The sequence below is a fragment of the Solea solea genome, chromosome 3 (genome assembly GCF_958295425.1).
Source record: "Solea solea chromosome 3, fSolSol10.1, whole genome shotgun sequence".
Taxonomy (NCBI): Eukaryota; Metazoa; Chordata; class Actinopteri; order Pleuronectiformes; family Soleidae; genus Solea; species Solea solea.
The window spans coordinates 12,566,657-12,593,925 of NC_081136.1; the positions used below are offsets into that span (position 1 = coordinate 12,566,657).

The 27,269-nt window shown below is 39.2% G+C and overlaps 1 long non-coding RNA gene across 1 annotated transcript in view; it reads left to right on the top strand.

Annotated features, from left to right (window-relative positions):
* LOC131456103 (uncharacterized) overlaps positions 1 to 27,269 on the top strand; it is a 58,008-nt gene that overhangs the window by 11,866 nt on the left and 18,873 nt on the right. The gene's annotated exons all lie outside the window — the stretch shown is intronic.

A 27,269-nucleotide genomic window follows, 5' to 3' on the forward strand; every position in this document is an offset into this window, starting at 1 on the left:
TTAAAATGTATCATCAAATGATGATACTTATGGAGAGTTATGGAGAGTCTAGCCCTCTCCATAATCATTTGGCCGGAGGAACTGTAAATAAAGTGGAGAGTGAAAATAGCAATGAGGCTCTTCAAATTCCCAATGACATAATTGAGCAAAATAAGTGATTTCTAAATGATGCTTTGGCTGTGGTGACAGATCCATGAGTGGGGAAATCTGCTACGACCTCCCACACATACACGACTTGCTCCTGCCCATATTCCACACATGACATACAGAAGAAGGGTATGTGAAATCATACCCTTGGGGGCAATTACGCACTTCAGCAAACACCCATGTACGGTGTAGGTACAAACAGGACAAATGGACAGATGAACACAGATCTGCACAAATCCGCACAGACAGGTAAACAGAAGGATACGCAGACACATGGTGGGAGCTGGTACTGTGACGCCCCACAGACTTGGCATCCTCTTGACCCCACCGGAGGGCACTTAAAAGGCTCGAAGACTATTTCTCCCGCCCTCGTTCTTTTTCTTTGTTCTTCACTCGCTCCCCCACCGCACCCCACCCCCCACCTCACCTCTCCCCTCCCTCCTGTCTCCACTTTGGCCTCAGTCCAGACAACCAATCACAATGATGGCTTTGTTTTCAACTCTCTTCTTGCCCCCCCCCTCCTTCCTCTACGTTCACATCACATCCTCCTGCAGTGTGGGTAACATCCAGGAATCTGGTGGCTGACAAGCCCAAAGAGATGTTTTGGGTAATGGCCAACTCTGCCAAGTCATACTGAGACCAACGTCACACTGGCCCCGAATCAGCAAGAAAATAAATCAATAAATAGATGATGCAGGGATTTTTTTAGAAAAAGCATGCAACAGTATACTATAGTACTATAGTAGTACTATGGTCTGTTGATACGATATTGATAGGAATCTATTATGGAATTGAGCACACTCGGTTATCACCCAATGTTGAAATCATGCTGTATTTAGACAAACTTTAGTACCTAAGGAGATGATCTTACAGTGTCAGTGAGCCAATAAGCATGAAGTTTGCTATTTGACCAAGCTCTAACAGTGCTCATGATTGGCTTTATCAAGGCGTGCTGGAAGTCCTGACCAGAGGCGGCCAGATCTGAAGTGACTCAGCAAATTTAATAAAATAGCACATGAAAAAGATATGAGAGCAGCAAGTTGCTTCAAAAATTTTAGCATAATGTAAAATGTATTTTTTTTGTTCAAACAGATTTCATAAAACTTGAGGAATTGTGTCTGCTTTTCATTTTTACTGTAGTAGACGGTTCAATCATCTGACACTAGACTATACTAGATACGTTATAAATTAACATTTTCTTGGTTCTAATCCAGGTTGCAATCAATTGGCTAAAGCAGTGTCTGTTAATTTAACTACACGAACCTGAATGGAGAAGCCCACAGACTCTGCCAGGGCCTTTTGCCTGTATTCACAGAACTATAGAGGTACATAACCTATTCTTATTCACGTTTTTTTTTGTCCTTTTTCGATTGCTATTATTCCTGACCCCTTTGTCCAAGGCTTTTCTAGCCATTGCCTTGCGATCTGACATGTTGATGGCCATCATCGGCATTCAAATTAGCCTTTTTTTGTTCAGCTTTATTCCACGCAGACATGTTTCTTTTGTCCGCTCTCTTTTGAATCTATGTCCCTATTGCAAATAACTTCCCTGTTGGTTTAATGGCTTGAGTTGTCTTGAAGTAGGAGTCTTAGTTGAGAACAAGCTGCAAATATTCAATAAATGTATTACCTACTGTAGTAGCCCTGCATACTTCTGTATGAATAAAAAAAAGAAAGTTCAATAGAAAGGCATCTGGTTTTACTATTCATGAATGCATTACAGTTGGGGCAATGCAGGGGAAATATGAAATAAGCCCATTTTTATGATAGAAACATGCAATTTCATTTGGGATTAACTTCCTTTATGAGGGTGAATATGCAAATGGTTCACTAATGAACTTAAAGTATTCTCTTTGTGAGAACTGATTAACCAAGGGGCTCCTCTGCCGCACAGTTACATTTTTCTCAAGTCAAGTCAGGGTTCTCTAGTCACAAATTACAGTGCTTTTCCAGGCCAATTACATTGAACAAGTGCACCATTATCCAGTCCCTAACATCACACATGTATATTTGCCCCCTTCATTTTCTCAAGAGTGCTTCAAGCCAAGGGCTTCTCTAGAGAGATGGGGACAAGAGGAAACAGGGGAAGTCAGAGAACGAGGATGGAGGGGGGGGAAATAGACAGGAGGCAAAACAGAGAGAGAAAGAGAGACTGCAAAAATGCAGGGAAAATGCATTGGAGGATCGCGCAGAGGAAGTTTTATAAAATATTATGAAAAACTTCGTTTTAATGAGAACAGGAGCCATTTCGCTCTTAGCAAATGAAGCCAACATCTTTTCCAAGTAAGTGTGAGCACATTTTTCAAAAAAAGAAGAGTAAAAAAACATTAAATTTCACAAATATATTGATACAGTGTGTGAAAAAAGAAGTGGGCTCTATAATACTGTGATTGTCGGCCATTGCTTTTGTTGATTTCCTGTATTACCAAGGCCATTCACATTGTATTAAAGTGCCGGGAAATGATGTACTAAGAGCCACTGCTTGTCTATTCCTGTTCTTAGAGGAACAATAAAGTTGTGCAACTGCACCATTGTCCCCCTGCAGAACGGATGGAATAGCTTTAAGTATCAAGCAAGTACAGGGCCACAAATTGCTAGTTATTGCTAGAATCCTACAGGATACAGTGCAGGGCAAGGAACCTTTTTCCTTTCCCATCAAAACGCTGCACCTATCCTCTTATGTGTAACACTCACACATTTTGGTGCCAAGTGACCCCCTTTCGCTTTTTGCAAAACAATAATAAACCAAAATCCAATTTCACTACAGAGACAACTCTGTTTGGAGTGACAAATGTTCGGGGCCGTTTCCAGTTTGCTCTCCAACTGTTCTATCCATTACCTTTCCCTCTCTCACTCATTCTCCTCAGCTGCTGCCACCGTCTCCTCTCCTCCCGGCATGAAATAGACACTCCAGGAAGTATTTTGTGCACACCCTCCTCCCGCTGCTACAGCTGATTTCACAAATGATAGTGAAATGGCCGGGAGAGTGAAGAGGTAAATACAAAATGATGGGTCTTGCACACTAAGACCATATTCTCTCTCTCCCCCTTTTTCATCGATAACAGGGGATGATTAGAAAACAGCAGATGGAAGGGGTAACAATAACCGCTACTCGGGCAATGGTCAATTTAGTTTGGAACTCATTTCAGAGGTCACACACACACACACACACGGTTCTCAATCCTTGTGCCGGGGACCCACTGCCCTGAATGTTTTAGATGTTTCCTCGCTCCAACACAGCTGATTCAAATTGTCAGCTAATCAGCAATTACCGCAGAAGCCTGATTACAACCTATTTATTTGAATCAGGTGTGTTGGAGCAAGGACACTTCTAAAAGTCCTCGGTCCCCAGTAGGAAGATTGAGAAACCTGGATGTATGAGTCATGTATGCGACAGATCTGTTGAGCTGCTGTTAATGCCCCGATTGAGGGTACTAAATTTTTCATTGTCTTAAAGGACCAGTGTGTAAAAATCTATTGTTGAGGCTTTGTCTTAAGTACAAAGCTTACAAACTGAAGCTTTAGATCAGTACTAAACAGATTTGGGAAAGTCTGTGTTTCCTCACAAAAGACATGAAGCCGTTGTTATACAATGTAGTAGTTATAAGTAGACAAAGCTTGCTGTCTATTAGCATCTTGGATTGGCATATTAGCATGTTAACAATTGCACAAAATTGGCCAACACTGCAAAAACGTCATTATTTCCGACAGCGACAAACCACTTCAATCTTCTATGATGCAATACTGACATCATCATCTTGATTATCTACCGATACAAGTACCAGTCGGATGACTGTGCTTTTACCTCTTTTGAACTTCCAAGCTGTTAATAACACCGTTGTGCTGAAGCCATGACCAGTACTGTTACTGTAACAAATATTCTGCACCCACAAAGGTTCTTCATAATGCTTTTCACACACATACAGTATCAAAGTTTCTTCTGATCCAGTGATTGTGTCAAGTATCTTCTCTTTCCTGGCTGGATGTTAATTCAAGGACTACAACTTTATTCTGATTTGAGCATGACAGAGTCTCGTATCACTGACACATTTCAATTCAAACAACAATGGGAACCTCAAGTACTGGAGGTCCTTGGGAATGATCAAATAACCAAACTTGGTCAATACAGTGACTACATGTTGTGGTAATCAGTCTGTGGCCCTTTTTTAAGCAGTTGCAGTTTAAATCATTGTTAATAATTGTGGGGGTGGAGGAAGGCAGTATGGTTGAAAACCTGTGCTCCATGTGTACACACTTCCAATCCATCCACTCACCAGCTGAGGAAGATTTCCATCTCAAATTAGATTTTTTCATCACTTTGGGGCTGCTTTATTCTAGAGTGGGACTTCAATCACGATAACACAGTCACTTGGAACCTTCAGAGGATTCCCCCGATGTATACTCTCTGGCTATTTGCCAAATTCCTTAGATTATAAGTGACAGGTTATTTGTTGTTTTTCTACAATATGAACCAATGGCGAAAACTGCACCACTTTTTTCTTAACCTCCCCACCCTAATGTAGTTGGAGATTGGTCTACTCTTCAAATACTGGTGAGAATGCACTGATTCTCAGTGGAATTGTGTTTATGTCCCATGTTCACGCTCGTATAATGGCAAAATAAATAATTTTCAGTGTGGTTTTACAGGAGTGTGCCCTGTCTGACAACATGGGTTCATTACACATTCTAAATCCTCCATATCTGACACAGTAGCCTACAACACCATGCCCTTAATTATATCACTTTTTGAAAATGACATGCAGACTTTTGCCTGTTGTGGGACATATTCATCTTCAAAGCAATCAAACACACATTAGGAGGAGAGAAGGGACACCACGGCAGAATAAAGACGACTCCCTTTTCAGCTAATCACCACTGAGATTTATAGTATTTATAGTAAGTTTATATATCAACATTAGGGCTGACTGAACATTTATGCTGCAAATCATCATTTGCTCTGCCACATCACAGTGACTAAAAATTGCTCCTGGATTCTCATTACACTTTCTATTGATGTATACCCTATAAAAGCTCTTCATTTGATACCGCACCTGTGTCTGGTTTCTGTTGGCGACACAGCGCTGGAAAGAAAATGATCTATCACATCAGAGTCTGATGTGTCTAAGCAATGTCCTCAGATGAGACGACTATAAACAGGGAGCAGAAGCTGCATATTTGATAATTACCGAGCTTTGTGTTCAAAGCTAAATGGCAAATGAGCACGACAAAGTAAATGCAAGTGCAGTAGTGGAGTAGAAAGTAGTAAAATAAATGACTACGGGGCAGTTCGAGCAGTATGGTTTGCATAATGTACTTGGCAGATTATTATAGTTATCAGAGTTCGCCGTCATTAAGACAACAATTTGATCTGCAGTGGCTCTAAATGTTGAGTTGACACAGTGGAGTTGTTAAACACCACGTGGCTTCTCTGCATTGCTAGATTCAGCGCATGCAGTAATTTGCTTTCATTTGTGCTGGTATAACTTTCATGTGATAAAAACTACCATTAAACCTCATCAAAGTCTAGAACTGGGTTATACTTTCCACTGTGAATTTCCGCATTTGCATACATGGCCAGAGTATCATCCATATTAATGTGTGTGTCTGCGTCACATTCTATGCATGTGCACTCAAGCTCACATTACATAGCAGTGATTTCTTATAAGAGGTTCATCATCATCTGCATGTTCTTGTAAATGGTAAACGGTCTGTATTTATATAGCACTTTTCTAGTCTTGATGACCACTTCAAGCTGCTTTACACTACAGTTTTGCCATTCACCCATTCACTCACACTTACATACATCACACCAATGTGCAGCGTATTTTCTATCACTCATCTTTTATACCCATTCACACACTGCACTACACACTTTCAGCTGAGAGCCCCTAGGAATGCATCTTACTCCCTGCGTCCAGCCTTGAAGCGCCACCTGATGGTGAGGTCAGATACTGCATGACCCTGGCATGCTAGTATACCAGGGTCCGCGGTATGCAATGTGCACTTCGGTGCATGGATGTATACCAGGGCCTTCTGGTCTGGGCCATACTCTCCACATCTGCTTGTGCAAAGGGGTCCACTATGGTCGTGTGACGTACTTTACTCATAACACCTTGCGTGGACTGTATGTGCTGACCGCACATGCTCCATGTAGCCCAACACGTTCTAGTTAAGTTAGTGGCACGGTCTTGTTTTGGTCAAAAGGGACGACAGCTAAGATTGTAACTCTCTTGAAAATAAAATAAATGAGTCATCGAATAGTTGTGGAATACCTAGAATGATGCCGACCCTCACTTTAGTATGAATGAAACTGGGGCCATGTATGTCCATGTGGAAAAGTGTATGCAAATATACGTGTGGTGCTACAGGGAGCATGCCAAGGCTGTGCGTTACATCCGTGTGGTCACAAAAGTGGACCGCTGCAGATATGGGTGGATGATGACATTTACATCATCATCATTGCTATTTTGCCTTACATGGAACAGTAGTGCAGAGAGGTTGGAGTTAAAAAAAAATAGCATTTCCCTAGGGATCTACTGTATGTGAAAATTGTTGCGTTGCATTCTGGGTAATGCAGGCATAAGTGTGCAAGCAAATAAAAATAAAGGTGTAACATAGAAACAGATGGGATCTCTGGTTCTGTTTCAGTGATTTTGATGATGTTTTAACAGTCTATAGTGAGTCAGAGGGTGTCAAAGCAGACAAATCAAACAGCAGCCTGTACCAACATCTGCCATAGCAACAGTTGTTCCTACAAAGCCGAAAAGCAGCAATGATTCCTTCAAGACTCCACTAGAATGTTAACCATCACAATGTCACTGTACAACCTGCTATGCTTTCTCTACTTAGACTTTCTGACAAACCGAAGATTTGTCACCTAGGTCCCAGTGAGGCTTGAGAGTGCATGAATCCAGGAATTCTGAAACGCCGAAAATGAAATACTCTTTCATGGTTCTCCTCTCCTCTGCTCTGAAATTGATGCCGTCATAACTTACATAGCTAGCTTTGAATGCCGGTGGACATGCTCTGACGGAGGGCAGTGGATCTGGGAGAATTAAGTTCAATTTTAGCTGCATAAACTGGTGGAAACATCAAGATAGTGTATGATGCTGTGGGTCATTCAGCTGCTCTGAAAATATGAACCAGTTGCAGAGTCAAACCAGGTAAACAACTCATCTTGTCACATACTGCCAGACTGTTTTCATACCTTTAGTTTATCTGATCTGGTTTAAAACCAGAAAAGGTGAGTTTTTAACCTTGGTTTCCTTTCACAAACATAAAAAAAAAATCCAAGCAGAATAAAATGCATTACTATGAATCATGCGTAAACAACATTAAGAAGGTCCTGTGTACTGCACAATTTCTGTTAGTCAAACATTATACAATTTAATTTGGAGCTGCTGCTTTTCCTAACAGGCTGGCTCAGATCAAGGTCTGTTCACCTTCTCAACACAAACAAGCTGCTCCTAATTTATTTGGGAAGCAGACCAAGACCACCTCGTCTAAAGGGTTTCTGTGCAGTTGTTTTGGTCGACATCAAAGTGCACTTTCACTGCAGTGTACATATCAACCCAAATGAATCATGCCAAAGACTTAAATGTCTTGCATATTTCCAACCAAATACATCCATAATGAGCTGCACACACAATGTGTTTGCATAATGGTTGCTTCACCTATACTGCAGCAGTTTGTTCAAGGAGGCTGGATCCAATCCCAGCTGACATAGGGCAAATGGATGGGTGCACAATGGACAGGTCGTCAGTCCATGTGCATGTCTTAGAAAAATGAACCCTATTATGACCATCAAGATAATGAGGCTGCCTGGATTTATATTGATTTCATGGCTGTAGAATTGTCAAAAAATGTTCAGTAAGTGAGTGCTTCTGCTAAGATAACTCTCACTTACGATATCTGGCAGTTATTCAACTGTTTAGAAATAAGCTGACGTCACAAACGTGTGACGAGCTGGTGAATCTTATCTGTGATTGGACGGTCATTCTGCGGAAGAGGTTCTACCGTAATGACAAGTATATGGGCGCAAAGCTCTATTTCTCTGCTTTACCGTATCCATTCATCTGTCTTCTACAGCGTTATCCTTCAAATGAGGGTCCCGTGGGGTGCTGTGCCAATCTCAGCTGACATAGGGTGAAAGGTGGGGTCACACTCTTTTCTAGATATCACAAACTAGGAGTCTAGTATTTACGGTAATGAGACGTATACATGCCAAATCCTGTTGGCGGACACAGAAGTGTTAACCCAACATGATTGAATGATGTAGTACTAGAATGATATGTCCCTCTAAACTCTTATTTGTGACAATAAGAGGCAATAATCTAAACTAAATGTCAATTTGTGTGCACGCTATATTTATTTTGTGGCCACAAAATACTAAATTGTGGTCAAATTAGAATTGTTCCCCCCCATGTCATATCTGAGGCTCCATACTGGTAAAATGCACATTTGAAGTTTGAAAAACTATATGCACAGAAATGCTCACATTATCTTGTCTACAAGAATGTGTGGCTGAAGCACAATTTAAATATATGGCCTCACGCTGACAGTTGCTTCCAGATGTAACATTACCAATGACAGTTTACTTTTATGCCACCTTAGTGCATAATAGAAAAGTGCATGGAAAAGTCTTGTTTTGTTATTCATTCCTACATTATAAATGGCAAAGGAAAATAGACATGGAGCAAAATATACCAAAACAGAAAAGGGACCATTTTATTTTTTTATATACAAAGACCAAAAACAGTAATCCTTCAATGTTTGTCAGCATGTGGGATGAACTAAGAAACTGTCCCCTTCCTTTTTAAACACAAACAGTCAAGTGAGAAACAAAAAGTCACACTATACCGAATCCAAATCCACCAGGTTGTCCATCATTTCCTCATCTCTTTAACAGATTGGTTTTAAAAATCTGTGTGAACTTATTTAATGTTCTTTATGTTTTCATCAATCATTATGGTTGTTCCATAATTTTTTTGTTGATTTAAAATATGTTTGACTGTATGTAATATTGTAATGGACTTTAAAAGCTTTGTAGATTTATCAGTGAAACTAACTGACTTGGAAATATGAGGGAAAAATGCACATGCAGTCAAAGGCCCACTGCGAGAAATCAAATCAATCAGCAATACAAAAGAGCACAAGCAGTTGTCACTGAGAATCAAACAGTGTCGATACTAATGGCTTGGGCCCAATCTATTGCAGCATGTCTGCATTTAATGGGGTTCAATCACTCTAAACATCCTAAGTAATTTAATGGAAAGGTTAGGCACTATTTTCTTTCCGGCACACTCTTGGCTTTCAGTCTCCACAGCCTTGTGCATCAAATGTTGAAAGCATTATCAGTAAAATACTAAAAGGCAAAGAGGTGCTGATGCAGTGCCGTTAGCAGACAAGTAAAACCATTAAGGCTGTGCTGTAAATACAAACTCAGCTGATTTAAGTTGAATTAAAATCGAGTTTAACATGTCAGGTACACTTCAGTGCAGCCTTTATCACATTAAACTGTGTCCTGTAATCACATTGTACATCTTTGTGGAGGATTGTGAAATAAAATTTGAAAGTAAACTTTTAAAGTCAGAACACTTCAATGCAAAATTCTATGTCATTCACATGATGGACAAAACTAAGATGAAACTCATAATGCGTTTCCTTCCTTCGAAGCCTCCGACATCAGCTCCTCCTAAGAACTAGTGCATTTTTCTGCTTATAGACCCATGGCGTCAAAGTAGTGGTTGCTCGTGCATGTGTGGGATCGGTTTGAATGTGTACTGGAAAGTGAAAAGTGCTCGGTCTTCCAGCAAGTCAGGCGAGTGTGGTCAGAGCCGTTAGCTGAGTGGGAGAAGAGAGAGGCAGTACATTATTTTCTGAATCAATATCTACCAGATGATGAGAAATTTCGACATTCACATTCAGGAATGGCGTGAGTGAAAGAGTAAATACAATAATAATACAATAATAAAATAACGATGAGTGATCTTTACAGTTAGTTCAAGTGCAAATTTTAATTTAAGCTTTAATTTAAGCTCCCTAATTTTAGTGTCGTATTTAACTGCTCTTACCACAAAAAACATAAATTAGAGGTCGAAAGATTAATCATTTTAGCGCATTAATTGGCTCTGATAGGACATTTTACAACCTTATCACCATTATCAGCTGTGGTTGCTACTGGCTCGTAAGCACAAATGATGAAAGCATGGCTATGTTTGCTTATTTCGAACCCCTTTTGTTGTGGGGATATGAGATTTTCATGACAAAAACAACTGTGTAATGTTTCAGATCAGGGCTCAATCCACAAAAAAAGATTTAACGCATGAGAGCTAGTGTGCGTAATGCAGAGTCTTCAGCATGTTGAGCTTAGCTCCTCTAGAATTACGAACACAAACGCACTCCACTGATCACATGCTCGATCCATCCGAGCGACCATGCAAATTTCATTATGCATGCAAACACTAAACGAACGCTGGTGCTGCCGCCTTGTCATGATAGATGTTCAACTAATTAGGTATAGTCATGAGGTCATTGGAGAAGTATAGGAATTTAATTAGTTTCATTCCATTTATGAAACACAAGTTGAAAAGACGTGATCAGCAATTGTATTTGTCTGGGATGCTTAATGTGAAGGCTATCGTGAGGCCTTGAGGCACAAGAAAATACAATATTTATGTTTCAGTAAAGTTGTAAAATTGACAAATTCACTGAAGGACTGCTAAATGTTTATTAAAAACGTTGTACTCGCCCCCTAACTTATCTTATTTAATGGCCATTAACACACCCACGTTGACACTTAGAAATCTAGTGTACAGTAATTAAAACAAGCTTGCTTTCTATTTTAACAGCCAAATTATGTCTGCTGAAATGTCAACTGGGCCGTTACACAGCAATAGTGGAATTTCAAATCTCTCAGCATGAAAAGGCTAAACATAGTCCAGTGTCCTTTGCAAAATACCAAAGAAAGTTATCAAAGTCAACAAGGTCCAGTGAATATGCAGTCAACTCGTCGCATTGTGATTAAAGTTAGGGGAAATACACGGAGCTAATTGAAAAATATGCTTCATAAGAAGATGTCGGTTCGAGAAAATGATTCGGTCAGGCTCAGCAGTTTATGGGGCGCTTGGTCAGTTTGTTCTCTTGGCTGCACTGGAAGACATGGTCAGTAAATCTCAGGGCTCCACTCTGCTTCAGAGATAAATAATTAGAAATAATAATTAAAGGCTTCTGGGAATAATAATCAACGCAAAAGCGATGCCACAGTGATGAAGCATAAATCCATAGCTGTGGAACAGACGGCACGGCCGATCTGATGCATCCGCAGTATTGTTCATCATGTAAACAAGGAAGTGGGAGTTCACTGAGTGTTTGTGCAAGTGTTTGCAGATACTGGGAGTAAAAAGGAAATCTCTGTGTGCAGTTTTCAGAGGCTGATTTAATCTCACATGGTTGTGTTAAATTCTGTTTCGATAAATATCTTCATTCATTGTTTTGTTACATGCCCACCAGTGACACTTGGTGCAAGCCTAATTCTGCATTTTTTAGATCCACTCAGACCCACTCGTAGGGGGGACGGCTGCCATTTTGCTAACAGTTAGGCTAACAGGACCAACAAAGTAACAAAGAAAAGAATGAAGATAGTTCTCAACTCAGGGGAAACTGAGGTTGGGAAGCACAATTTTTCAAAAACACTACCCTTATTCTAGTAATACTAAGCTAAATGCAAATCGGTGAAGTATTCCTTAAAACATTATAAAATCTATAGCCTCACAGTGCTAATTCGCATGGCGGCAGATGCTGTTGTGTTTGTAAGTGCTTTATGTATTGTATCTGCTTAAATGTTTTCTGTATCACAAAATAATAGTTGTTGGAAACTGTGAGTGCATATGTAAAGTATTTTACATATCAATGCTTCTTGGAACATTACATATACAGCAAGCCATTTTCTACATGCACACCATCACCAGACCCATCAATCACAGAATTTTCAAATTCAATTACATGATTAAAGATCCCAAGCCATGTGACACCAAAGCCTCTGCCAGTTTCCCTAAATCCATACTGACAGGGAGCAAGGCCAGCAATCCCACCAGGGCACAAGCTGAACATTTGTGCGCGAGAAGCAACATTTCCTCATTCATTAAATGGAGACATTCTAGTCAACGGGGTGGAAATGCAAAATACAAAGTGACAGTTATCAGAATTAGGTGGCTTTCACGGTTTCCTCAGAAGAGTCGGGCATTTAAGAAAAAAAATAAATAAAAAAAAAAATCGCCTGCTTGGCTTGCAGAATATTCAGGTACATCAGGAGCCGTGCAATCACAGAAGTGGAGGTGGACTAAAGTGGGAGCTTTTCAGACTTGCTGATGCAGCAGCTATATATTTTTTTATTTATGTATATATTAGAATGATGTAGACCTGCCAAGGCTGTGAATTAAAAAAAAAAAAAAAAAAAAAAAAGAAAAATCTACCAACACCATGAACCCAATTAGTGATACATTTTATCTGTTACACACTGTACAGTCTGAGGTGCAAAACTAAATCATCAGCAATAAAATGCGAAGTGCAAGGAAAGTCTTCATCTAATTAGCAAAATATGGAGAACATTTCCAAAACCTCCTGTCAAGCAGGTGTCTTGTGTTTGCTGCGCCAGAATTAAAAAAACTGGGCAGAAAAGAAAAAAAACAGCACCACAAGAACGTAAATCGTTGCCCTCAGTCATTTTCAAAAATAATCAGAAATATCATTTTCAGTGTATATCCCATTGAACACAACCCAGGGAAAATATCGCCTTCAGCAACTATCATGTTCATTCACTTGTGTTTCTAATGAACTCCTTCAGCAGAACGTCAGACGCTGCTCGTGGATGCAACATGAAGAAAGCAATCATTTGTGGGAATGAAATTGATTTGTTAATGAAATGCTGAAGAAGTACTTTATTCATGTCCTCCCTAGACAGTAACAGTAGGGATTGTATTAAACTGGTCAAAATAAAAATAGCTGCATTTTTTTTGGAGTACGATGTTGTCAAAGACTGTGCATCATGTTTACGAATTTATTACAGTTCAAACACATGCTAAAGGACCAATAGAGGCATGTGATGTGTTACACAAATTAAGCTCCTAAATATTATTAAATTGATCCCATTTTCTATATGAATCACACAGTATCATTGTATGTGGATTAAATGAAATTCGATTAATTAAAAACAACTTGGGGTTAAAAAAAAATAAACAATCAAATCTTACTTCATTTAACGTTATACCTCACTCGCCTTTTTGCTCGGTTTTCGTCGCTTAGCTCACCACAAGTGAGATGAAATCCTAATATCCTAATATAATAATTTTAATGGACTCATTTGGTTCTAGTCAGTTATTTATGCACTTCCGCCACTTGCGATGCAGAGCCACACATCAAATTGCTGATTTCTTGCTGATATACAACCCGGAGTTGCTCCGCTGATGATTATCACTGGGAGATTAAATGCACACAATATTATTTTTGAACTTTACCAACCAGCTGGGTTCTTTATTTTTATCATAACTCATATGCTCTTCTCCCCATAAAATCCTTTCCTGTCTCAGTTTCAATATAATTTCAGGGTATGAGGAATACATCAACGCGAGAAAAAGTCAATAAATAGACTTTGGATGTAATTAACATGCCAGTTCATTAATTAACATTGTTTGCGCTCTGTTTGTTCTGTAGTGACGTGTTTGTTTACGCCCAAAAGGGAGACGGGGGTGGGGGGGCAATTGAATATATATATTACATTTACTTTTTTTAAATAATAAAAAAACAGCTGACATCAGTCTCTCTCTATGTATCTGGAAAGAAGCTGACAGAGCCCAAAATGTAGTACATAAAGTCTATACATTCTAGGGAATACATTTTTTTTCCCTCCACGCAGCTGTGAGAAATTGCACAAAAGCACAAACGGGCTGATTGTGACTAAGTTTAGGTCCCACACCCCTTAGCTTCAGCTATACAAATGTGGGTTTTCACTTTGGAATAATTTCTTTCTTTTTTTTCCTACATGCATACAACAGGAGGAAATTATTTGTCAAAGTGAATGTCATTTCATTTAGTCCAGGATAATTCTGCATGCTGATACCATCTCCTGAGCTTCTACGCAGATATATTGTTTAGCCGCTCTCCTTTATAAGATCTCAATCTACAGAAAGTGCCAGGCTTCTTTTTTCTTTTCTTTTTTTTTATCTTTCCTCCCAATACATTTTATTATATTGAGGGCATCTGACTAATGCAATGCACTGTTGGCCAGCTGCCACATGCCAATTTATAACACGATAGGCTTTGGCTGCTCCATGCATACCAAGTAATGCTGATTTGTTGTACTGGCTGTACTGCGTCTCACTCTGCTTCTGTTTTCCATCCCTTATCCACTTGCAAAATGGTAATACGTGTAGTAAAACACAGCACTTAGAAATAAATGAGAGGTAAAGAAGTAGATGATGGAAGAAAAACAACAACACATAAAATAATAATAATAATAATAATAATAACAAAAAACAAAAGCTCAATTCAGAAGCAGCACTTGAGTAAAGCACGGGAGATATGATTAAGGAAAATGCAACTGAGCCCCACAGATCATTGTATGTTTTTTGATGCAGATTGTGAATGTGATTGTTTACATGGAAATCCAGATAAGTTCATATTTTGCAGTGGCTGGTTGGAGGTTTTTACGTCCTCACTTTTGCGTTCCACTCATTCAGAACTCCAAAATGCAAATGCAAACCCTAATTACAAAATAACTCTATTCTTCCCAAATATTTCCAAAGAAACTATAGCAAACTAGTTTTTTTGGTTGGTTTTTGTGGCATTTTTAAGACCTTTGAATTCCAGGATTCATTGACAAGGATAATTAAGGCCTTGATCTTGGACAATTGAATTTCATCCAGTGGACCCAGTGTGGTTCAGCATGGGAGTTTAACCAAATTAGTTGGCAAATTTATTTTAAATTGAAATTCCCCTGAACTGTAACACTGTCCTTTTTCCTCTGTTGTTACTTTTCTTGCACACATTTGTGTGACCAAACATGTCCTTTTTTTGTATATAACACTAACAACAATGGCTACAGCTGCATAAAATCCTCATTATAACTAATTTAAAGTTTGCTATAATATCACCTTAGGTTTTTTTGCGATTGCACAAAACACTCTTCTATTTAAGTTTAAATACTCTTCTCTTCAGAGCATGACAGTAAAATTTGCATGTACTAATTGGTTGAGTCATTTCGCTGGATATGCATGGACTCATAACTATAGAGCTAAAATAACATTATTTTTTATAGCCTCAGGAGCGCTCTTACATTCTTACATAGTCAAACCTATCGCCACAATGCTGTGTTTTTGCTGGAATATGTTACAGCTGCACCACGGCTTGTTTGGAATTCCTTCCAATCACAGTTCTTTTAGCCAGTCATTTTTTTTTATTTTTCAATTGTATTTGAAAATAAAAAAAATACTGAACGGTAACATCACATTAGTTGTTGTGCTTGAAGGAGGACGAGAAATTGCGTGACTGAAACGTCATTGCGGCTCCTGCATTACGCTGCATGGGAAAAAAAAAAAAAGCTAAACTTACCTCAATAGCGATGGATGGAAACACACAAAAACGCACCTTTTCTTTCCCAGATTTTTTTTGTGCACTGCCTTACATTTTAAGCGAAACCCTATACAGAGGGAGAAAATGGATGTAAAAGCACATTGTGGAGGAACTCCCTGACTTCACAACTAAAGTTATGCAATAATAACAGTACTTTAGTACAGTTGTTAGCTTTGCCAAAGATAAAATATCTGTATGAAACATAGGTTTTAAAATGTCACCCATTCTCAGATTGCATCTGCGTCAAGCCCACCTATTTTTACTCGGTGTGCTTTTCCTTCCTGTGGAAATGTCAGCGGCTCATAATTTGTGTGTTTGGAGCAAAACTGCCTCCGCCGAACAGATGCATTTAAATACTGGTCTATTAGTTAAATGGATCATCCACGAGTGCAGCTGTCGGGAGGCAAAAGGCATCTGGACTCGAGAGCGAGCCAAGGAAAACTGCTGCATCACCAGGAACATCCACCTGACTGTTCTGCTTAGTGCACTGCTCAGAAATGCTTTCTGGCTAAACTCCATCTTAGTATGGGTAGACACAGAAATCATTTACAGGCCGCAGTACAGCAATACAGAGGACTACTGATTCAAATTTTGGTACATGAGAGAGTAAAGAGAGAGCGTGAAACAATGGGAGCCAGTAATGCACCAGAAAGCTGATGGGGAGAAAAAACTAATATGACTGGGACAATCACATTCCAAAAGCAGTTACAGCAAGCCATTTTAATATTTAATACCTAGTCTGGATATGCATTACATCCACAATGACATTTGTCCTTTCCACAACTGTAATTTCAGATATCCACATAATGTATTTTTTTTTCTCCATTCATACATATGGGGTTTTGTGATTACAGATATTGGGAATGGTCATATATCTGCGGAACGGAATTATGAGCATGATTCAACTTTGAGATAGCAACAGTTTAATTCTCACCAATCATGATGTCAGAAATAAATTGTGTATAAAAGTGAATATGTTTCAGTATAAATCTTAACATTTTTGCACATTTTTGACAAATCTTTTACAGTACTGCGAGGAAAGAAGATAATTTTTCTGAGCCTGTTTGGTGCAGTGGAAAACTAACTATTACAAAATACTAGAGACGTGTGTTAAGTGCTTAACACATTTATTAGACCACCTGTCCTAAAAACGAGAAACCATAAATATTTTAGAAATCTTTCAAAAACTTGTTTTTATCTAGAAATGTTATTGTTATTTATTTGGCAAATAAGAAACTGAATTCACCTTATTATACCCAAATTTGAGCCTTGCTCACTGTCAGGCTCAATTTGACCAACTGATCTAAATCAGTTGTTTTGTAAAATATTACATTCATGGATAACAATAATCATTTTGTTTTACCTTAAAAATATCACTTTGGTTAAAGAGCTTCTACGTACTGGCATATTAACCATTAAAAAATATATATTATTACCAATGCTGTTAATTTAGGGCAGCTGTGGCTTTGGGTGGTGGTCTAATAAAATGTGTTTAGCACTGTACATATAATTTTGCACTCTGATAATGAGTTAGAATCACAAGTTTGAACCTGTCAGCACAAGCGGATTTTATTGATTACAACATAACTGTGTCATTTTAAGAGGGATGAAGGCCCACATACGTATTATTGACATAATGATTGGTGAAATTAAACATTAAGCCATTTGAATTTATGTTAATCCTCCTTCTATGCATTGCCACTATATCCATCCATTCATACATCCATCCATCTTCCCCTTATCCTTCACATGAGGGTCACGGGGGGTGCTGTGCCAATCTCAGCTGACATAGGGCGATAGGAAAAACACACACACACAATCTCTATCACTGCACTTGTCCCGTAGTCATTTAATTGCACAATTTAAAAACAAATTTGGACATAGTGTGTATATAAATACTGTATTGTTCCTTATTTTGGAAAATACTACACCTACAGTATGTATTTCATCGAGTGCAGATTATTTAGTGAAAACTTTCATAGCATGCACTGGGTAAGTATTGCACTAAATGGACGTCAACAACAGAATGTGACATAAACCTAAAGCTGCAGATAATGTTCAAGAAGTACACTTAAAAAGTACCATGACTGGTGCTTTTATGTCACTGTAAAAGGATAATAATTATAAAGTCCTTCGGCTCCACTTCCAAATGGATCCATATGACATTTTTAAGACAATGTTAAATAAAGGTCTTTCTTTCTTTCTTTTTTTTTTCTCTCCTTTGGCCCTTAATGCCTGAAAGACTGAAGCACCACTTCCCCTGATGTGATTGCAGGCGCTGCCATTAAAGGTCTTTGAGACCTACTATATGGTAGCTAAGCATGAAACACCGCATGATGAAAGGCAATTTACTGTCCAAGCTCGTATTTGGCAGTTATATTCACTGGCCACCTGAAATGAGATTGTGGACCTCAGAGGGTCAAACAACTGGGATTCTGAAGTGAAGAGTCCGCATAATTATCACTTCCATTTCCAGACTAGAAGGGATGTGGTGATCTGGAGGCCACTTGGTGACACAGATGGGGAGAGAGTGCTTGGATGAGGGCCGAGGAACCAAAGGTTAGCCCACTAGACTTGCTACTAATAATGGCAGGGATGTTTGAAGGAGCACAATACTTTGTAGTAGCTTGTAGTTTGTGTTCCGTTAAGAAGCACCTTGATTCCATTGCGCTCCACTCCATTCGAGAGGTCAGAATGGCTTATGCATGTCTCATTCTTCATCTCACATGTCATTGTTTTACCTGCTGACATTTGACATTTAAATAATTGGCTGTCTTCATGCTGGGGAAATGTCTGCAAAAGGGAAGAGTGAATATAATATGGGCACATGGCTTCAAGGTAAGAAAAATACATTTTCAATAAAAATCCAAGATAAATGCCTCTGACTCATGAGGTCACAGGTCCAATATGTCTTTATTCTGCTGGGTACGCTCTCCTATTGCACATTGTATAAGTACAGTAGATCTGCATATATCAATAGAGCTGAGCATTTACTGAAGCTCTAATCAACACATATCTATCTGTTGAAATACTCTTTTAAAAATGCACCATTTATTTGTCGTGTGGAGATATCAGGTGGAAGGCTGAGACTCTCGTGTTTGAAATTAGAATAATCTAATTAGATTTAGTATGGCTCATGAATGTGCCTACCGTTGATTACACCCATTGCAGCCCATCAGGATTGTTTATGCTAATGTGAAGAGTCCCTCTCACACACACACTTGTCACTCAGTTGTTGTAAGTACAACATGTCTTACCCTAACCACAAGTGTCTCAACTAAACCACTTCCCCTGACAATAGCCCAAACCCTAAAATCAAGTATCACCCCTCAAAAAGCCCTTTTGAAATTGTGAGGATCGGCTCAAATGTCCATAAAACATCAAAATGCCCTCACAGTGATGGTTTTGAACCACTCATTTTGTCATTGCAGATCTTACCACCCCCATCAAGTCATTTTAAAGGAGACATATTATACCCTATTTCTCCAATTTAAAATAGTTCCCTGGTGTCCTAATGAACATGTGTGTGACATGCGTTGGTCAAAATACCATAAGGATGAAGCCCCAAGGCAGTTCAATAACCCTGCTAAACCCGCCCCTTTCAGAACGCTCGGTTTTGTGCATGGTCCCTTTATATGCAAATGAGACACAGGCAAACACACACCCACTTCTTCCAGGGGGTTTCTGATTTGTCCTTTTTACTGTGCTCTCTCAGCTCCTGTTCCCTCCATTCCTCCTCCCAAATATAAGTATTAAAATGATTAAAAAGTTGATTTTGCATAATATGTCCCCTTTAAAATTATGTAATGTTACTTTCACTTCCCCAACCTTGTAAAAAAAAAGTAACTAAGTAACTTTTACTACTTTTTTTACTTTAACTTCAGTAAATTTTTAGACCAGTACTTTCTACTTGAGTAGAATATTTCAGTACTCTTTCCACCTCTGCTTTCATAACCCAGTCATGATAATTTCGGAACCTTTCAACATCTTTACTTTTGTAACCTTTCCATTATTACACTCAGTCCCAACTTTTGCTGAGCATGTTGTCTGAATTACATTTGATTTTCCTATACATGTTAGCAAACAAAAGCTGGGATTGTCAGTGAGAACACTGACAATCTTTTTGTTGTTGTTTTTTTCTCTCTTAAATTAAGGTAAAGCCATTCAACAAATTACAGACTTTAGTTTTTATTGCATTTTTAGAAAGTGTCCCAAACACTTTGGGTTTGTAATAAAAAAATATAGATGCACAAACAAACGCGGTGAAATAGAGTGAGAAAGCTGCAATTCAGAGGATCCTCAGACTGTAATGAACCTCCTGTAAGGGGTTGCTGGGTAATTCAATCTCCATTCAGAGTCACATCTCTCGGCATAACGCTCATTTTATCTAAGCCTGCATTAGATCTGTCCCCATGTCGGTGAGAGAGGCAGCAGTATCACAGAATATATCACGGGCACCAGGCTTAACTGCGCAGATAACCTTTCAGCCGTGCTAGCACTGGGAATTTGGTGTGAGCAACCTAGCGTTAATTGGACCTTATTTCAAAAGCATGGCTCCTCAGTTTGGTAATTGTTACCATTATGACTTGACAACAGCACTCACTGCATTTTCAAGTGATTTTGCTCAGTGGCATGAATATTCCACCTCACTGTTCTCACCAAGCTGTCTCCAGAGAGTCAGTGCTCATCAGGCCTGAATGTGATGCGGTGTGTGTGTGTGTGTGTGTGTGTGTGTGCGTGCGCTCAGCCATTGTTGCTGATGCCCATCATGCCGCAAATAATGCTGAAGTGCTCGACTTGAAACCGGGTGGATATTCACTTTGAGATTAAACTAGCTGTCGCAACATGAAGTAAACTGTATATGCCACCAGCACCAAGTGGCAATAGAACTAAGTGTGGAAGAGGGTCATTCGGTATACCTATGTCATTAAATTTGATTTATTGAATAGTTGTCAAAGTGTATGCAGTTGATCCTTTACATAGTATTTTACCATTTGTTTTCAAGTTTGACATTACTCAACACTGAACTGTCAAGCTGACTGTAAGGACTTGTGTGTGTGCATAAACGGTATATGATGCCATGTGAAAATTGTTGTTTTTTTTTGCATCTTTGTGTTTAGCTTTAGCATATTTTGTTTCTTATGTAGATTATACAGTGGTGGGCTGTCAGGGCCAGCAGAGAAGGCCCTGCTGGCCCTGACAGCCCACCACAATATCAAAAAAGTATTTTTTTATTATTAATATTATTTATTTATTTTTAATAATCAAATTAACGTGTGTCTGAACGTGTCTAAATTCAATTACTATTCCCAGTATGTTATGATTATATTTCCAGAAAGAATATGGTTTGTTTTTGTTTTTTTTCTGTGGACCTGCTCTAGTAGTATTGCTGGCCTTTCGTTGAAGCTGCCATTTCCTATTTGGTTATAACTTTGACTGACGTGTGTTGTCAGCCAATCAAAATTTGATGCATAGTGACAGAACGCCCCAGGCCCAGCGATGTGTCTGGGGCCTGCTGTTATCAACGACGTTTGGACCTTTGGCGGGTTTTGAAGTACGCTATGGCCACTGCATTAACACCACCGATCGATCATGTTTCTGATCTCCTTCGTGTGCACTATTCACGGCTATCGTTTGGTGAAAAGAAGGAAATTATTTCAAGAGGAAGACCTACACCGAAGAGGTACATCATTTCCGGTAGTTGGAGTGTTAATGATAAATTTATAAAAAATTTTAGAATTGGTGAGGACAAAACTGTTGATCATAAATAGTGCCGGGGACGTGTCCCCCACGTAGCTGACGCCTATGCTTATGTGGCTTGTGAAATTGCAGTTGCTGAGTGACATAACGGAAGATGTGGTGGTAATGATGCAGTAGCCTATAGATGCGCAGTGGTGTGCGCTATGGTTGTTGCAGATCAACTGTCTCGTGAATATAGTGCATAATAGTGTGTTTTGTATGTGGTTGTGTTTGTGCGTGTTTTTTTTCTTTTTACTGAAGGCCCTGACTGAAACCCCACGGTATGCTACTGAGATTATATAACATGTCAGTTCTGAAATTGTATGAAAAATCTATGTACTGTATAGTTTTAAAAGAGTGGACAGTATAAATGATGTTTTTTTGGCTGTACGACTAAATCTTGCAGTATTTTGTGAAATGACAATACATCAATAATAAAAACCCAAGTCATTTTAAGGTTTACCGTTTTAGCTTAGCTATCTCTGTCCATTGTATTATTTCTTATACAACTTTAAAGCACATTATATTCATCATATTGGTATTTGTTATTGCCGTCTTGAATTTTATTTGTGACTCTCTGTTAAGTTCTTTTTATTGCAATTGATTTGGTTTGATATGATTAAGTGAAATGCACGGTGCCATAATGTATTTATTTATTTTTTATATTATATGGAAATTAAACGTGTTTATTTGTTGTGCTTTATTATCAGTGTGTACAAAATGCATTTTCCATGTCACAGCTATAGGAGGCAAAATACACAATTAAATCAGCAATAAATATTTTTCTTCTTGTAGAAATGTATCAAGGACATTTTGCAAAAAAAAACCAAACAAAAAAAAAAACACAATGAAGCACTGACTCTGTTTTAAAAGTTAAACAGACCCGGCTGCATTCATTAAGCAAATATGTTGATTTTTCAGCTGGAGCGTGCTTAAAGGAAATATGTAAAACTATATAAATTTATTTTTACATTCAACAGGACACATTTAAAATTCCTCCTGATAGGTAGAGCATATTGAGTAAGTGGGGGAGCAATCAAGTGATTTTAATCAACCACTCATTATCATCACATTTACATAATTGCATCTCGCGTGCAATTGCATGTGCACATGGCCACTGTGCATTCACGCATGGGCTCCTGCACTCACACTTTATTCATCCCTTTTTTGAAACACTTGGGCATTTGTATTGTGTTGTGGTGTCACTTTGCACATTGCCTGTGCTGTATATGACAACTTTCTTTGTGTGGAAAAGCCTTGCAAATGTTCAATTAATCACTCCACTATTGTTAATATGCATTATGTTAATGAAAGTGTTGTCATTAGTTTAATCATTGTCATTTAGAGTTATGTTTGTAAATGTGCCCATTTTTGTCAGGGACAAGCTCATTTAATGTGACATAAAGTAAAGATTGACACAACAATACAGAGATTTGGTGGCGTCTTTTGGCTCCGCTTCTTTCTCAGTAAATTCATTTGGGGAAATCAGAGGCACGTGTGAATTGTCTGACAATGTAAAATATTCCTAACCTTGTTTTGTTCAATTAATTTCACAAGGCCGAATTCACAATTTATCTCGGAAAACCATGGATCTCACCACAACTAAATTTAATGAGGATGGATTTCAAAAAGCCCATGCAAGTAGACATGCCCTTGGCCCTTTTTTAAAATTCCCTTACATGAAAAGGGGATGTCTTTTATTTGCCTTTGATAACCGACACATATTTTTTTTTAATATATAATCAAAATCATAAATAATAATACAGTGTATACATAATAATAACAACAATATACAATTGAAAATGTCTTCATTACCTAAATGAGTAGAATTTATGGGTGTGCATCGCTGACACACCATGTCAAGTAACATTAAATTACAATACAGCAGATATTTTATTCTGATGTACAAACCTATCACAATATATACGGTATACAACTTAAAACTTTCTCATAATGTCATGATAGAAAACATTTCCAATGCATCATAAGTTCTGCTACTGCATTGGGATACTGTATGTGTAAACCAAGAAAACATCAACACATTTGTATGATAATGTAATTAGATTAACATGAGCGCCTGAGCACGCTGTTTCTTATAGTATACTGGGAGTATATATAAAGGAGTATATACAGTTTATATTGGTCCTAAAGTTGGGTTTCTCAAGAAGTTGTCACTTCTGCTTCAATGTTTGTTCATTTCCTGTTCTCAACACAGAACATAGCCTGAAACAATCAATACCAAGCCGACCATGAAAGGTTGGGGGACGCTGAGAAAAGACAAGAAAATATGCGATGCTTCTGCTCAAGAGCAACAGCTTCCAAGCTGTCATGTAATATCTGTCAACAGAATCAGAGCAAGGACGTCACACTCTTAACAATCGGGTTGAAGTTACCTGCACTTTAGATTCATACAGGTCAAGTGAGGCTGCGAATTCTGTCAGAAATGTCCTTGTAACAAACTTGCGACCTGGTCACAGATACACAGTACAGGCATCAACGGAGACACTTGTCAGTCGCTTTAAACAGAGCATTGGCAAAGGTCACCAAACTACGGTGTGGGACCTTTGCTTTGCTGTGCTCACATTGTGTGCAGAAGAATTTGAGAAATGTTTAACTTTGCAAGTCAATAGAAGCATGCCATGCAAACACAGGCATTAGTCAACAAGGCAATCAGAGATGGCAGACTTTCACACAACAACCCTCCGTCGGCCTCTGTTGGTCATATTGGCAAGTGCAAATGCAGAAACAGGAAACAGACAGACACACAGAGCCAGAGCTCAAAATCTCGACATTTAACAAGAGTCTGGTGTATTTAGCGACCGCACTGCCGAAAGCTACGATCGGGACCCGCATCGCAACCCCTTCCGCCATAATTCAGATCAGAGACTTTGTCAGCGCTCCCGTCATGCAGGAAGTGCTGAACGATTCTGTGAACAAATCAAACTGATTCTAATGATTCACAGAAAAAAAAAAAAAAAAGAACTCACTAGTCACTCGTTTGTGTGATGCGTATAAAGTGACGTTACGTTCGATTTAATGCAGCAGTGCTCCGATGACTCCACCCATGTTTAGGAGGTTCTATTGTAATGGAAAATGAACTAAACCATGAGCTGAGCCATCACTTTGGCAACATTAACAACTCTTGCTAGATACTCAGCCATGACAGACACTGCTCTGCTCACCTCTGATAGCCGCCACCAGCACCAAGCAGCAGGTCTGCTCACTATCAATCGTAAAAACGACATGTACGTGGGAATCCATGATAGACATGTACCTCATGTAATCCAATTAGCTGTGTTCATATTGATGGCATGTACTTGGTAAAAGCCACAATGAGGGCATCTGACAGGAATGTTCCTTCCATGCTCTGCATGCTGTTTGACTTCCATCACCAACTCATAAATTAAATATTACTTGGAAATATAATAGATCTGGATACGAAACCACATTATTTGTCATATACAGGAATAGAGGCGGCCAAATGAAGCACAGGCAAATCCATTTGCTGCACAATGTCTATTACAAGACGAATGCATTCGATTAAGCTGTAAACAACTGGCCGTGACACAAAACTTCATTACAGAGCTAGTTTTTCTGGGAAAATCTGGCTTCATTTGGAATTCAAGGGACGCAATCCCTCTCACCTGTGTTAATAACGAGCTTTGAACCGTGCTCCCATGTCCACTAATGGCCCATCCATCTGTATGCCAACACAGGAGCACAAAGAGCACCATTTCCCCTGTTCTCCCTACTTGTTTCTAGAGCTCTCTCCCCTCTTTATGCTGTGAATGATAGCACCCGAGTGGCATTGTGGGTGATAAATAAATCCTGAAGGAAATAGGGACTGGATTTCAAAGGGGTGGTGGTGTGGGGGGGTCCATGCAATGGGAAAAGAAATCAATGTGTCTTTTTAATTATCAGTGTGGCTAAAGCACACTATTGGGTTCTACGTCAGCCACCAGATCCATTTCACTGAGGATACCAACCAGCTATCACGCTGTCCATTCAAGTGTATTCATTAGAGACCGGAAATGTGTTTTTCTTAGCTACCAGCCATTAATTTCACATTATCAGAGACGCCAACAGAAATATCTGATTTCCACGGCAGTGTTATGCTTATGTGTGTTATTCTTTGACATTTTCAAATTGTATTCCACCCAATGTTACACAAAGAGGTAAAACTAATGGCTTCCTTAGTGCACATCAAATGGTTTTTATACAACTCATAGCTTTCCCACGATAGCAGTGTATCAATACAATAGCCAACTCCCTGAGGCTGCATTGGAAGGTGGATTGGGCCCCAACCTTGGCTGTTGCATTACTAAAGGTTCTTCTAAATGCTTCCTTCCATCCACTGAACAAGAAATGCATGGATCCTTCCCTTTCCAACTTATCACTGGTTTGTGCCTATCGTGAATAAAGTGCCAAATACAAAATGTCTGAAAAATGCACTTCAAGCTGCAGTGCTAAAACGTTTGGTGCTTTTGATACTCTGCCTGTGTTTGGTGAGGAACAGAAACGATGTAACATGATTCGTATGCCGCGTCCCTCATCTTGAAATGGGCTTCATCAAACAATTCATCTCGTCAAATTGCTGAGTGATCAGGTGTTTTTGAGCAGCAGAATTCATTTGTATGTACACATGCAGCATGTTTAAAGTCAGAATCGCATTATCCAGGTATGTTAGTCCAACTATTCTATACTATATTCAATTTTTGTCTTAGTTGGACTAACATACCTGGATAATGCGATTCTGACTTTAAACATGCATGCATGTGTACATGACTGTGCCAGTAATGCTAGATTTGTAGTCCTATAACTACTGCAAGCTGTGGAGAAGACCCACAAGATTAATTACACTACAATATAGCTCAGAGAGATACAGTATGACGTACACGGCCAATAATGGCGTATTTCCACCGGCTCTACTCGCCTCAGCAGTTGTTTTCAGTGTAACTAAATCAAATCACTAGAATCAGTTCATTAAAAATATTTGTTCAGTACTTCCTCCATGACCACAGACTCAGCGGCAGTGTGATGCCAGTCGGGGACCAGACTCCTCTGTTAAATATTGAGATTTTAGGCATTTCCCCCGTAAGTGTCGGGGATTAAACCACATTTTTAGGATTGTTAAGTAGTTTTAACTGATCAGTTCAGCACTGTTCGGCTTGATTTCTGTGTCGGACGTCTCTTCCTGTGAGGGCACTCGCCGGAGCAAGTACTGAAAATAGTACCTGGTACCAGGTACTATGTGGAAATGCTTTTTAAACCACGCTGTGATGAGGTGAGGCGAGTAGAGCCGGGGGAAATACAACACTGCGCATCGCATACAACACGTTTGTGCCAGCGCACTTTGCACTGCTTTGCGGTGGTTTGTGCCATCGGGAAAAAATCCAGTGGTAGCTGAAAGGTTGCACACAAAGCCAACATGTGGTTACTACGGTGCAACTCGCACTGCTGCAGAAAGCCGGCGAATCAGCGGTAGGTAAAAAAAAACTGGGGGTTAAAACAATTACAAGCATCACAATCCCTAAGAACCACTACAAAAAGGCATCACGAATAAACAAACAAGACACTTGTGTTTACTCTCTATCCTTTACAGGGGGAATGAGTACTACTGTCAGTGGGTTGTGTCTCCTTAAACTATGACACTGAAAAAACAAACACACACGTAAACGGACACTCATCAGATCAAAGTGAAGTGAGGTAGTGGGTGAGGATTAGGAGGCTGTAGATTAGCAGTGATAAATAGTAAT